Genomic DNA, 12,325 nt, shown 5'->3' on the forward strand with positions numbered 1-12,325 from the left:
TTTAACTAGCGAGTAAGTTGGTCTGAAAATATCCCTGATAAAAAAAAAAAAAAACGATTTATTGCTGCTCAAATTGCTTCATTAATGGAGGCAAATTGTAAATTAGAACAATTAATTGAATGTTGCATAGATCTCAATTTGCAACTTTTATACACCGTTTAGAAATATAGTTAAAATCATATTATTCAAAAATTAAAAAAAATATTTATTTATTTATTTATGTTTTTGGTTCGTTTTAATATGCTAATATAAAAAATAATATTTTTAAAAATAAAAAATATATATTATTTTGATATATTTTCAAATAAAAATACTTAAAAAAATAACTGTTATCAAACTCTAAAATATCCAATTAACAATTAAAATATTATGTACGATATCTAGATCTAAACATTGTACCAACATTTGAATTTTCTTTATTAAATTCTTTTTAGTGTAAGGCGTGTTCATAAGATTACTCAAAGAATGATTTAGTTTCAATTGATATAAAAACAACAATAAGGTATCTAATTTAGTCTTGAAGTAAATAAATATTAAAAAAAATTATTAATACCAACTAAAATCTTAGTCTTGATAAACATACTAAAAATAAGATACCTAATTTTTTTTGTGCTCTGGTTAGCCTTTGAATATTTTATTTAATTATACAATAGTAATTTATTTTATATAAAGAGTAATAGTTTAAATTTTATTGAATCAAACTAATTTACTACCAAAGTTCTTTCTTTCTTTAATAATATTTTTAATTTCATAAAAAAAAATCTAACTTTTTGTTATATATGCCATTCATCTAATAAAAATAAAAAGTAATCAAAACCCATACTAAAAAAAAAAATTAGACCACTTATCGTAATTAAAAAAAAAACAAGTTTTAATTAAAAAATAAAAAGTAATCAAATATGATTAAAATTACTTTGTGGTCTCATTAACATGCTAAATTATCTTGAAAATTTTTCACTATATATATATATATATATATATTTTAAGAACATCTTATCGTAATTAAAAAAAAAAACAAGTTTTAATTAAAAAATAATATTACAATAATTTTGACACAAATGTATTAAAAAACATAAAAGTAACACAACATCTAGATGTTATTGTGGGGAACTCTTAGGCAAAAGTTATTAAACCCTTCTTGACATGTAAATCTGAAGACCTCTCAATTCAATATCTTGCCTCGTTAATTCAGGTTTCAAATTAAACCTTGTAGGGGTTAATCATATTTGATTTTGTCAAAGAACTATCTCAACCTAATAACTTAAATTTTTAGGTAAGATCTCAATTTTGGACTTAAAACTTGCACATATCTATATTACATTGTACTTAATTTTTATTAAATAAATGGGGATAGTGAGATTCGAACTCGTAACCGCTATTAGTCATCAAGACTCTGATATCATGTCAAGGAATTATCTCAACCCAATAACTTAAGCTTTTTGATGAGATCTCAAAATATGATTTATATTATTCATTAACAAATCTGATTAACTCGACTAGCCCAAAGATGACTTGCACAACTCAATCAAAACTCTAATTGACTTTAAAAAGAATTTCAAGACACAAATATTTTTGTTTTTTAAATATTAAAACAACAAAATCTTAATTAGGTTGACCAGATCAAGTAACTAATTACACATCCCAAGTCACCTTAAATTGGTCATCAAATTTTATTTTTTAATCCATGTCATTTTTTTCTTGTAATTGCAATTCCAATTTAATAAAAACCATTCAATTCAAAACTTACAATTTCTATAATCCAATTCCTCAATTATGAATTCAAGATTGTTACAAATATTGAGTAAAAAATTTTAGAAAATGAAAATAATTGCACCTTTAATTATTTTAATAAATTTAATTTTCATGGAAAAAAAAAACAAGAAGATAGAATTCACATTCCCACTTGCTCCTAATTTCTTGTGTGCAAGAAGTCAATGCAGTCTCCAGTTAGCCAAACCAATACAGGTTAGGAGTGACGTAAGAAATTTATTTTGTATTATTTAAAGTTCTATATAATGTATAATATACACTAGATAGGGGGGTTAGTACGCTGCTGTATTCGACCTAAATGTTTTTCAATGAGGAAAAAAAATGTTAATGGGATGCAAGCATTCCTAAAAATAACGAAAAAAAAATCCAGCACTCATACTGTTACTGATGCAATTGAATTTAATAAGATTATCTAATTTAAATAATTTAAATAAAAAATACAACAATAATAAAAAAATTAATAAAAAAATTATTTTTTTTTTAAAAAAACCCTGAAAACTAACTGTTAGATCTGTGATCTTATCAACGACTTCATATATCTATTAGCTTACATGCATGCACGTACGTAATCTTATTCTGATTTTAGTTTTCGTCTGCTAACAGCCAGTAGTAATTTTCTTCATTATTTTTGGAGCATTCTAACACCGATCTCTCTCCAATATCTATTCAAATTGTTCGTATACCATCTGAGGATAGATGACCTGTTAGGAAGCCTGTCGACAGCAACAGCATAATTTACCTGAAGAAGAGCTTCGGTCATGTGTAATGATCACACAGCAAAATATAATCATTTGTAAAGAGAAAATCTGAAGACTAAATTTGATTGAGATTACAAGGAAATATTGAGAAGCACTGAATTTGAAAATGAATTCCTGCAAACAAAACCTACTTTCATGACAAAGAAGCCCTCTACAAGAAACAACTTAGCTGAAAATTGACATCTAGAAAGAAGAAAAAAAACCCTAATCTCCTTCTCCTAGGAGAAACATCAACCTGCTAGTGGTTGAAGCTCACTCTGACGAAAAACAAAAGGCCACCATATCCCACCGTGATTTTATGCACATCAGATGGAAAAACCTTGTAACCTGTAGTATCTACAATTGCCAGGCTCTTGCAAGCATTAAAAGAAAATCTCACCTTGTTGCTCTTGCCTGCTGCCGCAAACACCCTCTCAAATCCAATGACTTGCTTGGCATGAGCCCCGCTAACACCATCTGGAGGTTTTGAGTAAACCATGACCACTTCGCTGCCGTCCTTATCCCCTACGTTTTGGACTGTCACCTCATAAATCATCAACAAAAACAGCAGGACAACTTTGGCTGTAGCCTTCGCTGGTGTGGTTCAAGTCATGGCATTGCTGATGCTTGTTCAATTTGATTTCAAGATAGGCTTCAGCTGGGGATGCTAGCTCGTTCCCGAACTCTGTGTAGCTGAGTCCATATCCAAATGGATAAACTGCTGCGCCATTGTAGAATTTATACGTTCTTCCAGGATAACTGAAGCTGTCAACAGGTCGCAGTGGCATTGATGTCATAGGTAACATATCAACATAGCTACTCTCATACCATGTGAGTGGCAGTCTCCCTTCTATAATAATAGAAAAATAGAATTTCGGTTAATTAATTACTCGCAGGATATTAACAGATTAATATAGAATGCTTACTGGGATTATATTTTCCAAAAACAACATCGGCAATGCCTCGACCTCCTTCTTGTCCAGGATGTCCAACCCATCAGATAGCTTGAATCTTATCATTATCCCATGCAAAAGAGATATCAACCCCACCTGCTGACATGATTATCAGAATCACTGGACCTCTATAGACTTGAGCAACTTGGTTTATCAATTGAGTCTGGTATCCTGGGAGAAGGAGATCCTCCCTATCCAAACTCTCAGCCTCAATCGATAAATCCAAGCCAACCAATAACAAAGTGGCATCAGCTTTCTTCGCAGCTTCCATGGCAGGAAAGAACAAACTATCATTCCTGCATGCCATTTCACCGCATCCCATTTCATATATCACTTCTCCAAATGAAGAGATGCCATCAAGTGGCGTAACATATCGGCAAGGGACACCTGTATAAAATTCGCAGTGTGAATTAAATTTCTAAACAAAAGTGCCAGCCATAAATTGATGCTGTACTGAGTTGTAAATTTAGTTAAAAACCTGCACAATTTCCAACCATGGCTGCTGTAGAATTGGCATGTGGTCCAATCACTGCAATGTTTTTAAACTTGGCAGAGTCCAAAGGCAAACTTTCATTGATATTTTTAAGAAGAACAGCCCCTTCTCTCGCTGCTTCAGCTGCTAATTCAAATATGTTCATCGGAGCAAACATGATCCTTGCCAAGTGATTTGAAAGGAGGACTCCCATCAAAGAATCCAAGTCTCATTAGCACAACATATAGGTATTTTAGTGACTTGTCGATCTCTGTCTCAGCTACTTCTCCTTGCATCACTGCATTTTGGAGAGAGTCGGGATAATAGGCTCCACAATCAAGATCCAAGCCTGCATTTACATTGACCAAAAAACAAAAAGTTATACAAATTATTCTAACCAAATATACACTCCCAAATATTAAAAAAGCTAGCATGCATTTCAAGATCTCAGCTTTAAGTTACGCGTATATATCTAAATAAAGGTTCTTTCTGACTTGTAAGAGCTTCAAAAAGTTACGCATATCTATCTCAGAGACAGATAGTGCAACAGTAACATGCTTTATGACATAAAAATCAACAGAGATATCCTCATAACATTAACAAAAATGCCTGCATTACACGTATGGTATGCTTGCCTGCCTTTAAAACTTGGGCAACAACATCCTCCTTTGTGTCACCAAGCCATTTGTGGTTGTCTACCATCACCTGAATGGAGTCACAATCCGAAACAATGTATCTGTAAAAGAGACAAATACATATAAATTAGTGATTAGAATTCAAACTAAGATTCATTAACTAACTGGGTAATTGATGTAACATATATATACCCATGTAGATCCCATTCTCCTCTGATGGTGCCTTTTAGGAGTCTTGGATCAGCACAAGTAGCTAGGAATGCCATTAACACGGTTGTAGGAGCACATAACACTACTAACATCACCATCTTTAAAACACATTTCAAAGGGAACTTGAAAAGTCTCCAACATAGATATCTTGCTCAGTCATCTTGAGAACATTAAAAATTGAAACTCCTTAGAATTAGAATTAAATGATGTAAGAAATTGAAGGTTTTATACATACAATGAAGTCACGTACCCTTGCATCATAATGGTATCGGTCGATTCCCAACCATGCATCAACATCGTAAGCAGTATAATGCTTACAGCATGCAGAAACCTTGAGAGGTCTAGAATCCAAATCTTTGGTCTCTCCGGCTCCTTCAACATCTTGCAATCCTCTTACACCACAAAAGGGTCTTCTCCTGGTGTCTCTGCAATCTTCCCCGCCTAGGATCTCTAACCACGTTTATGTTAGGGCTCCAATATGTTAACCCTGCTCGCCCTAAATTGTACATTGCCCTTGCTTCAGTTGAAACAGCCCAGACATAACAGAAATAAAATCATTTATAAGCACATAGTATTCAAACATATATAAATAGCTATGAAAATTCTATTTATATAGATATATACATACCTGACCAATGGTTTTCCATAGTGACTTGTTGAAGGATGCAGTTGTATGGATGACAGTGGGGAAACTTGTTGTGCCAGGTATCAATTCATCAAAGAAGATACCAGGACCGACATTGGAGACACAATGTAGTGCCTCGTAAAGATTTTTAAAGAAACTGTTGATGATATAAAATCGCTCATACTATTTGTCACGACCCGAATCCCGGATCCATGACCGGCACATAGGCAAGGTTCCCCTCCAAGGTTCCAAACCTATGCGAACCCAAACTTACATACAAACTTATCCTTCAAAACTCAATCAGAGTTGTTCAACGCAGCATAAACAACAAACTAACTTCATAATATAATTAATTGTCTGAATACAAGAGTTAATATAATTTCATAGTTTTGGAGCACTAACTTGACATAAAAAGAAAGATACAAATTACAACCAAAAGCAGGTTCGGAAGGTTCAACAAAAGTAACCCGCTATCAAGCTATAAGCCTGAAAAGAATAAATAATGAGAGGGTGAGTTCAACAACTCAGTGAGTAGATAACGTTCAATATACACACACGAGGTAATATAGTAATGAGAAATATATATACAAATATGGCTTTAGTTCTTATACGAAGGTTTATCAAATAGGCCATAACAAGAATATCATATGGTAGAACTCGTCAGAAAATCAAAATGCAATGAGCATGAGGCTCCGTACTGTTGGATGATCAGTCCACACAGGTTGGTGTCTCCCCCGACCAACTAGGGTTCAGATACGATGTGCACAAAGACTAACACTACCCTGTTAGCATGGGTATTCTGACTGACATACCATAGGTTCATAATCATAATCAAACAAACATATTCATATCTCAAAGCTCAACTCATGACATCAATCAAATGAGGAGCATCAATTCAGAATTCACTTCAAAATACATACTGGTTCATATCAAGAATTCAGATTCAATAATTGATCATGCTTTATCATAACAAGGATAATAATCAATATATATTATCAAGAAGCATGATCCAATTCATATTAACAAATCAAATATTTATAGTATTTCTCATGCATATGGAAAATTATCCACTCACCTGACTCAAAAGCAAACAACACTCACAAGCTGAAACTGAAGGAAATTCTACTGACGTCCTGCCGGTAGAATATCAGGATTATCTGAATACAAAGGAGACATATTCAAAAACGACTCGAAAGAACATTTAATCTATTTAATACACTTAACTAAGGGTGTGTTCCGTAACCCTATATATTATAGTCAATTTTCTTAAAAACCCAAAATCTAACGGTTTTTCCCAAAATCTAATCCATAATAAAAACAACTAATAAAATTGATAATAATTCACTAAGTAACCCTTAATTATTCATCAAACTAATCTGCAAAAGCTAATATTACAGCTAGGGTCTAATTTGGAATTTTTCCATAGTTTAAGGCCAAATTGTAACTTTTATCAAATGGAGGACCAAACTGAAATTTGTCATAAATCCATGAATATACTGAAATTCTGACCTTAATTAATCCTCAATTCTGTCCAGGATGTATCATTATGCTTCAGGGATCATTCTGGAATTTTACTAAATTTTTAGGGTCAAATCGTACTTTTTGTTAAATTGGAGGACTAAATTGAAAGTGTTAAATTATCTTATCTACACAGTAATTCTGTCCATAATTCATATGTTATTCTGTTCAGAATCTCGGAATATGCTCCAGGGACCAATTTGTAATTTTCCAAAGTTCGGGGACTAAACTGTAATTTTCGGAAATTGAGGGACCAAATTGAATTTTCGTCATCTTCAACCTCCAGTCCAGATTTTAACAGAAACCCCACTGTTCTCCCCTGATTTCTAACTCAAATTTCACCATTTACACAATTCTATAACTCAAAATCATCATAATCTTCCATAATCAACTAAATCATCAATTAAACACAACAATCAACCCTTAACCTTCAATTTAATTCATCAATTTAAACCAAAACACAAATTCTCAAAACCCTAACATTCATCAAAACTGAAATTAAAGCTTAATTAACATATTATACATATTAAACAACCTAAATCTTACCTTTTCCACTTATTTCCTCCAAATCTCTTCCTTTTTCCCTTATTTTCCCTTCTTTTCTCTTCTTCTTCTTTCTCTCTTCTCTCTCACGGTTCTGCTCTCTAATTTCAGATCACTTTCCCTTCTTTTTTTTTTCTTTTTTTTTTTTTTACTTCCTATTTATATTTATCAACTATTGGTCAATTACCACACTACCCTTCAATCATTTATACCCTCTCTTTAAGCCTCCAAGGGCTTTGTTGTAATATCCTATCTTATAAATTTCAAAACATTACACTATTCATTTACATTTTGCATGTATATATACAGAATTGAGGAGCTTATTAAGCCTGAAGGTTTGCTATTCTATAACTGATTACAAGCTGTCCATAATTCAAATTCAAACATGAGGATTTGGTGAGTGAGGATTTTGTGGAAGAGTGATTAATTTCCTTATATGCCCCCGCAAGATGGAGGTACCATCAGTAACGCCAATCTTGGATCTTAAGGTTTGAAAGCGTTGACGGGGAAGAGGTTTTGTAAGCAAGTCTGCAAGTTGATCTAAGGTGTGAACATGGTTGACAACAATGCAACCTTTCTGGACAAGATCACGAACAAAGAGAAGATCAATGTCGATGTGTTTCATACGAGTGTGTTGCACTGGATTGAGGCTGAAATGAGTTGCATCAATGTTATCATAGAAAACCTGACGAGGGTTTGTAAGATGTAAACCAAGTTCCTTGATTAAGGAGTGAAGCCAAACTGTTTCAGAGGTTGCAGCTGCTAATGCTTGAAATTCAGCCTCTGTAGAAGACCGTGAGACAGCTCATTGTTTGCGTGCAGACCAAGAAATAGGATTAGAGCCTAGAAAAGTGATGAAAGCAGTGGTAGAGATTCGTGTATCAGTGTTGGCAGCCCAGTCTGCATCAACAAAAGTGTGGAGATTGAAGGGACTGCTATGTTGAATAAGAATTCCATGAAACATTGTTTGCTTGAGATACCAGAGAATTCATTTGGCTGCAGTCCAGTGGCATGCTGTTGGTTTGTGCATGAACTGGGAAAGTCGATTTACTGCAAATGCAATGTCAAGTCTAGTTAGACCAAGATATTGCAGTCCCCCAATAACTTTGCGATATTCTGTGTTGTCTGTAGGAGCTGAGCCATCCGATAAGGTTAATGGAGTGCTGGTGGACAGTGGAGTGTGAACGTCTTTTACCATGTCCATTGATGTCTTAGAGAGTAAATCACTGATGTATTTGTGCCGCGACAGGAAAAGCCCCTTTGCTGTAGAAATGACCTCAATGCCAAGAAAGAAATGAAGATGTCCCATGTCTTTTATAGAGAACGATTGACTGAGTTTGGCGATAATAACATCTACAAATGTGGAGACGTTTCCTGTGACAATAATGTCATCAACATATACAAGACAATAGCAGAGAACACTGTTAGAGACATATATGAATAGAGATGTGTCCGTAGTTGAGTGAACAAAACCAAATTGCAGAAGAGCATCCCGAAGAGCTTTGTACTACTGGTGAGGTGCCTGTTTCAGGCCATAAATACTTTTTTTAATCTGCAAACATAGTCAGGTTTAGAAGCATCCCTAAAGTCAGGAGGTTGATGCAAAACACTGTTTCTTTAAGATTGCCATGAAGAAAGGCATTATTTATGTCAAGCTGCCTAAGAGACCAACCATTAGTGACAGCAAGGGAGAGAATCAAGCGAATGGTAGCTGGTTTGACAACTGGACTAAATGTCTGGGAATAATCAATGCCTGGCCGTTGGTGGAAGCCTTTAGCAACCAGGCGAGCTTTGTACCTGTTGATGGTGCCATCAGGATTGCGTTTTGTTCTGAAAATAAATTTGCATCCGATAAGATTCTGATTAGCTGTAGGAGGAACAAGATCCCAGGTGGCATAATTAAGTAATGCAGTAATTTCTTCTGACATGGCATTGCGCCAAAGTGGATTTTTAAGTGCTTGATTAACACACGTGGGCTTAGGGGAGTCAGGTAATAGGTGTGTTGTGGTGTTGTGAAGCTGTTTTGGTACAAAGATGTTATTCATAGACCGAGTGGTCATATTATGGCGTCTTTGAGAATTAACAGGAGCCTGAGGATTTACCTGAACTATGGAGATGGTAGTGTTTAAATTTGATGTAGGGGGGGAGGTTTTCTTGAAGGACAGTAGAGACTGATGCAGGGAGGGCTTGGCTGGTTAGAGGAATAAGCTGCAGCAGAGGAGCAGAGACAAGAGGAGCAACAGGCGTAGAGGTGGATGGTATTCTATAGGGGAAATGTTTTTTCATCAAAAGTAACATGCCGTGAGATATATAATCATTGAGTAGGCAAATGAAGGCAAAGATATGCACTTTGTGTATTAGAGTAGCCAAGGAACAGACAGGGAACAAACTTGGGTTGAAGTTTGTTTGGGTGATATGGTTTCAGCCAAGGAAAACATAAGCAACCAAACGTTCTGAGTTTGAGATAATTGGGAGTGGTCGCGAACAAGGTTTGAAAGGGAGATTTGTGATGAAGGATAGGAGAGGGTAATCGATTGATTAGGTAGGTGGCTGCTGCAAAGGCATAGGACAAAAAATGAGAAGGAAGATGTGCATGACTAAGAAGCATGGTGCCTGTTCGACAATGTGGCGATGACGACGCTCTGAGACTCCATTTTGCTGAGTGTGTGGGGTTGTGGTGTAATGATTGATGTCGTGGAGGGTAAGAAATGGCTGTAGAGAAACAAATTCTCCACCATTGTCAGAGTAGAGTCCCTTGATATTAGCATTGAACCGATTATGTATCATTTTATGAAACTGAGGAAAAATGATTTTAACATCAGATTTGTTACGAAGGGGAAAGAACCAGACATATTTTGTGAAGTGATCAATGAAGATCACATAGTATTTATGACCTTGAATGCTGATATGTGGTGGTGGTCCCCAAACATCTGTATATATTAAATCAAAAGGAGCTGAGCTAGTGAGACCATGTTTATGAAAAGGCAGGCGATGAGATTTATTGATAGAACAGGAATCACAAAAATGAGACTTAGAAGAAGTGCTGGAAACAGGAAGAGAGAAGGAGGAGATCATTCGGTCTACAACTTTTGAGGAAGGGTGACTTAGACGTTGATGCCAACCAGGAATGGATGTGCGTTCATGAACCAGTGCAATGAGAGTGGAGGCGTGGGGATGAGGCAGAGGATAAACACCATTCTCACAGGGTCCTTGAAGAAGAGTTTCTCTCGTTTGGGGATCCTTGACAAAAAAACAAGAAGGATGAAATTCAAGGAACACATTGTTGTGTTTAGTAAAATGATGGACTGAAATCAAATTTTGATTTATGGTGGGAACACAAAGAGTGTCTTGAATTTGGAATGTTCGGTTAGGAAATGGAAGAGAAAGAGAACTTGAGTGAGTGATTTTCAAACCTGAGCCGTCTCCAATAAGCACTTCATCTGTGACATCATATTCAGAGTGCAAGTGCAGATTAGATACTTGAGAGGTGATGTTATGTGATGCAGCAGAATCAATGAGCCAACGTTGATCTGGACTTTGAGAAGCAGTTGTCTGTAGGTTTTCTGGTATGTAACTTAGGACATTGTTTGGCAACATGGCCAAATTGATCACAGTACTGGCATTTGGGAGTATACCTTTGCTGCCTGAAATAACGAGATTGAGGCTTGGAGTCATATCTGTGTGGGGCTGCATGAGAAGACCACGGTTGTTTTTGTGAAAAATTGTGATGCCTGCGCTGAGTATTATGTGCTGTAACAACCAGGGAGGGAGAAGTGATGTCCAGGCGTTTGAGGTAAGACTTATGGCCAATGAGAAGATCATGAAGTTCTTCAAATGAGAGGGCAGATTCTCGTGTACAAATAGGAGCTACCATTTCTCTATATTCAGGCCCTAAGCCATTGAGAGCATAAAGAGTAATATCATCAGCAGAGAGAGGAGCATCAATGAGTGCAAGCTCATCGGCAATAGATTTAATAGAATAGAGAAAGTCTGTGACAGTGTGTGTGCCACGCTGAATGAGTGTAAGATCCTCTTTGAGTTGCATGACTCGTGTTCTGGAATGACTGGCATAAAGCTTGGTCAGTTTGTTCCAGGCTTGAGAAGATGTTTTGGAAGCTGCTATGAAGGGTATCACAGAATTAGACACTGAAGTGAGTATAGCATTCAAAATGAGTTTGTCCTGTCGAAACCAAAAAATGGAGGCAGCAGTAGGTGCTACATCAGGACTCGTGGATGAAGGACATGGGAGTGTGTCATCAATATAACCAAACAGGTTATAACCAAGAAGGAGGGACTCAAACTGTGCATGCCAAGAGGGATAATTTGTTGGGGTGAGTTTGGTTGTAATTTGTTGGATGACATTGATAGCAACAGGAGAAGGGACTGAGGAAGCCATTGCAGAATCGAAGGAGAAAAAAAAAGAAAGGATCAGAATAGAACTCGTTGGAGAAGATGCTATGATACCATAAAGATTTTTAAAGAAACTGTTGATGAAATAAAATCGCTCATACTATTCATTTACATTTTGCATGTATATATACAGAATTGAGGAGCTTATTAAACCTGAAGGTTTGCTATTCTATAACTGATTACAAGCTATCCATAATTCAAATTCAAACGTGAGGATTTGATGCTGGTGAGTGAGGATTTTGTGGAAGAGTGATTGCTTTCCTTATACCTCGGACCACCACTCATAATGAGGCAGGCCTATTCTTGGCACACCAATGGCTTTGTTTCCCAGCTGCTGCACCATCTCATCTAGTGTCATTCGATCCACCAGATCTTTTGCCCTATCCTCAAAGGATAGAGAGGAGTCACAGTGGCCAAATTCTTTCATTTCCAAACCTTGGTTTGCAAACCGT

At 35.8% G+C, this 12,325-nt stretch overlaps 1 long non-coding RNA gene and 1 pseudogene across 1 annotated transcript; both read right to left on the reverse strand.

The window, feature by feature from the left end:
• Window positions 1-2,756: 2,756 nt before the first annotated feature.
• On the reverse strand, window positions 2,757-12,315 carry LOC118057958 (probable beta-D-xylosidase 5; annotated as a pseudogene).
• On the reverse strand, window positions 5,724-7,736 carry LOC140955923 (uncharacterized). Its single transcript, XR_012170689.1, has 3 exons — window positions 7,467-7,736; window positions 6,478-6,559; window positions 5,724-5,888 (listed from the first exon to the last, which is right to left on the reverse strand). It is a non-coding gene; the product is annotated as an uncharacterized lncRNA (long non-coding RNA).
• Window positions 12,316-12,325: the final 10 nt, after the last annotated feature.

Source organism: Populus alba, chromosome 1 (assembly GCF_005239225.2).
Source record: "Populus alba chromosome 1, ASM523922v2, whole genome shotgun sequence".
Classification (NCBI taxonomy): domain Eukaryota; kingdom Viridiplantae; phylum Streptophyta; class Magnoliopsida; order Malpighiales; family Salicaceae; genus Populus; species Populus alba.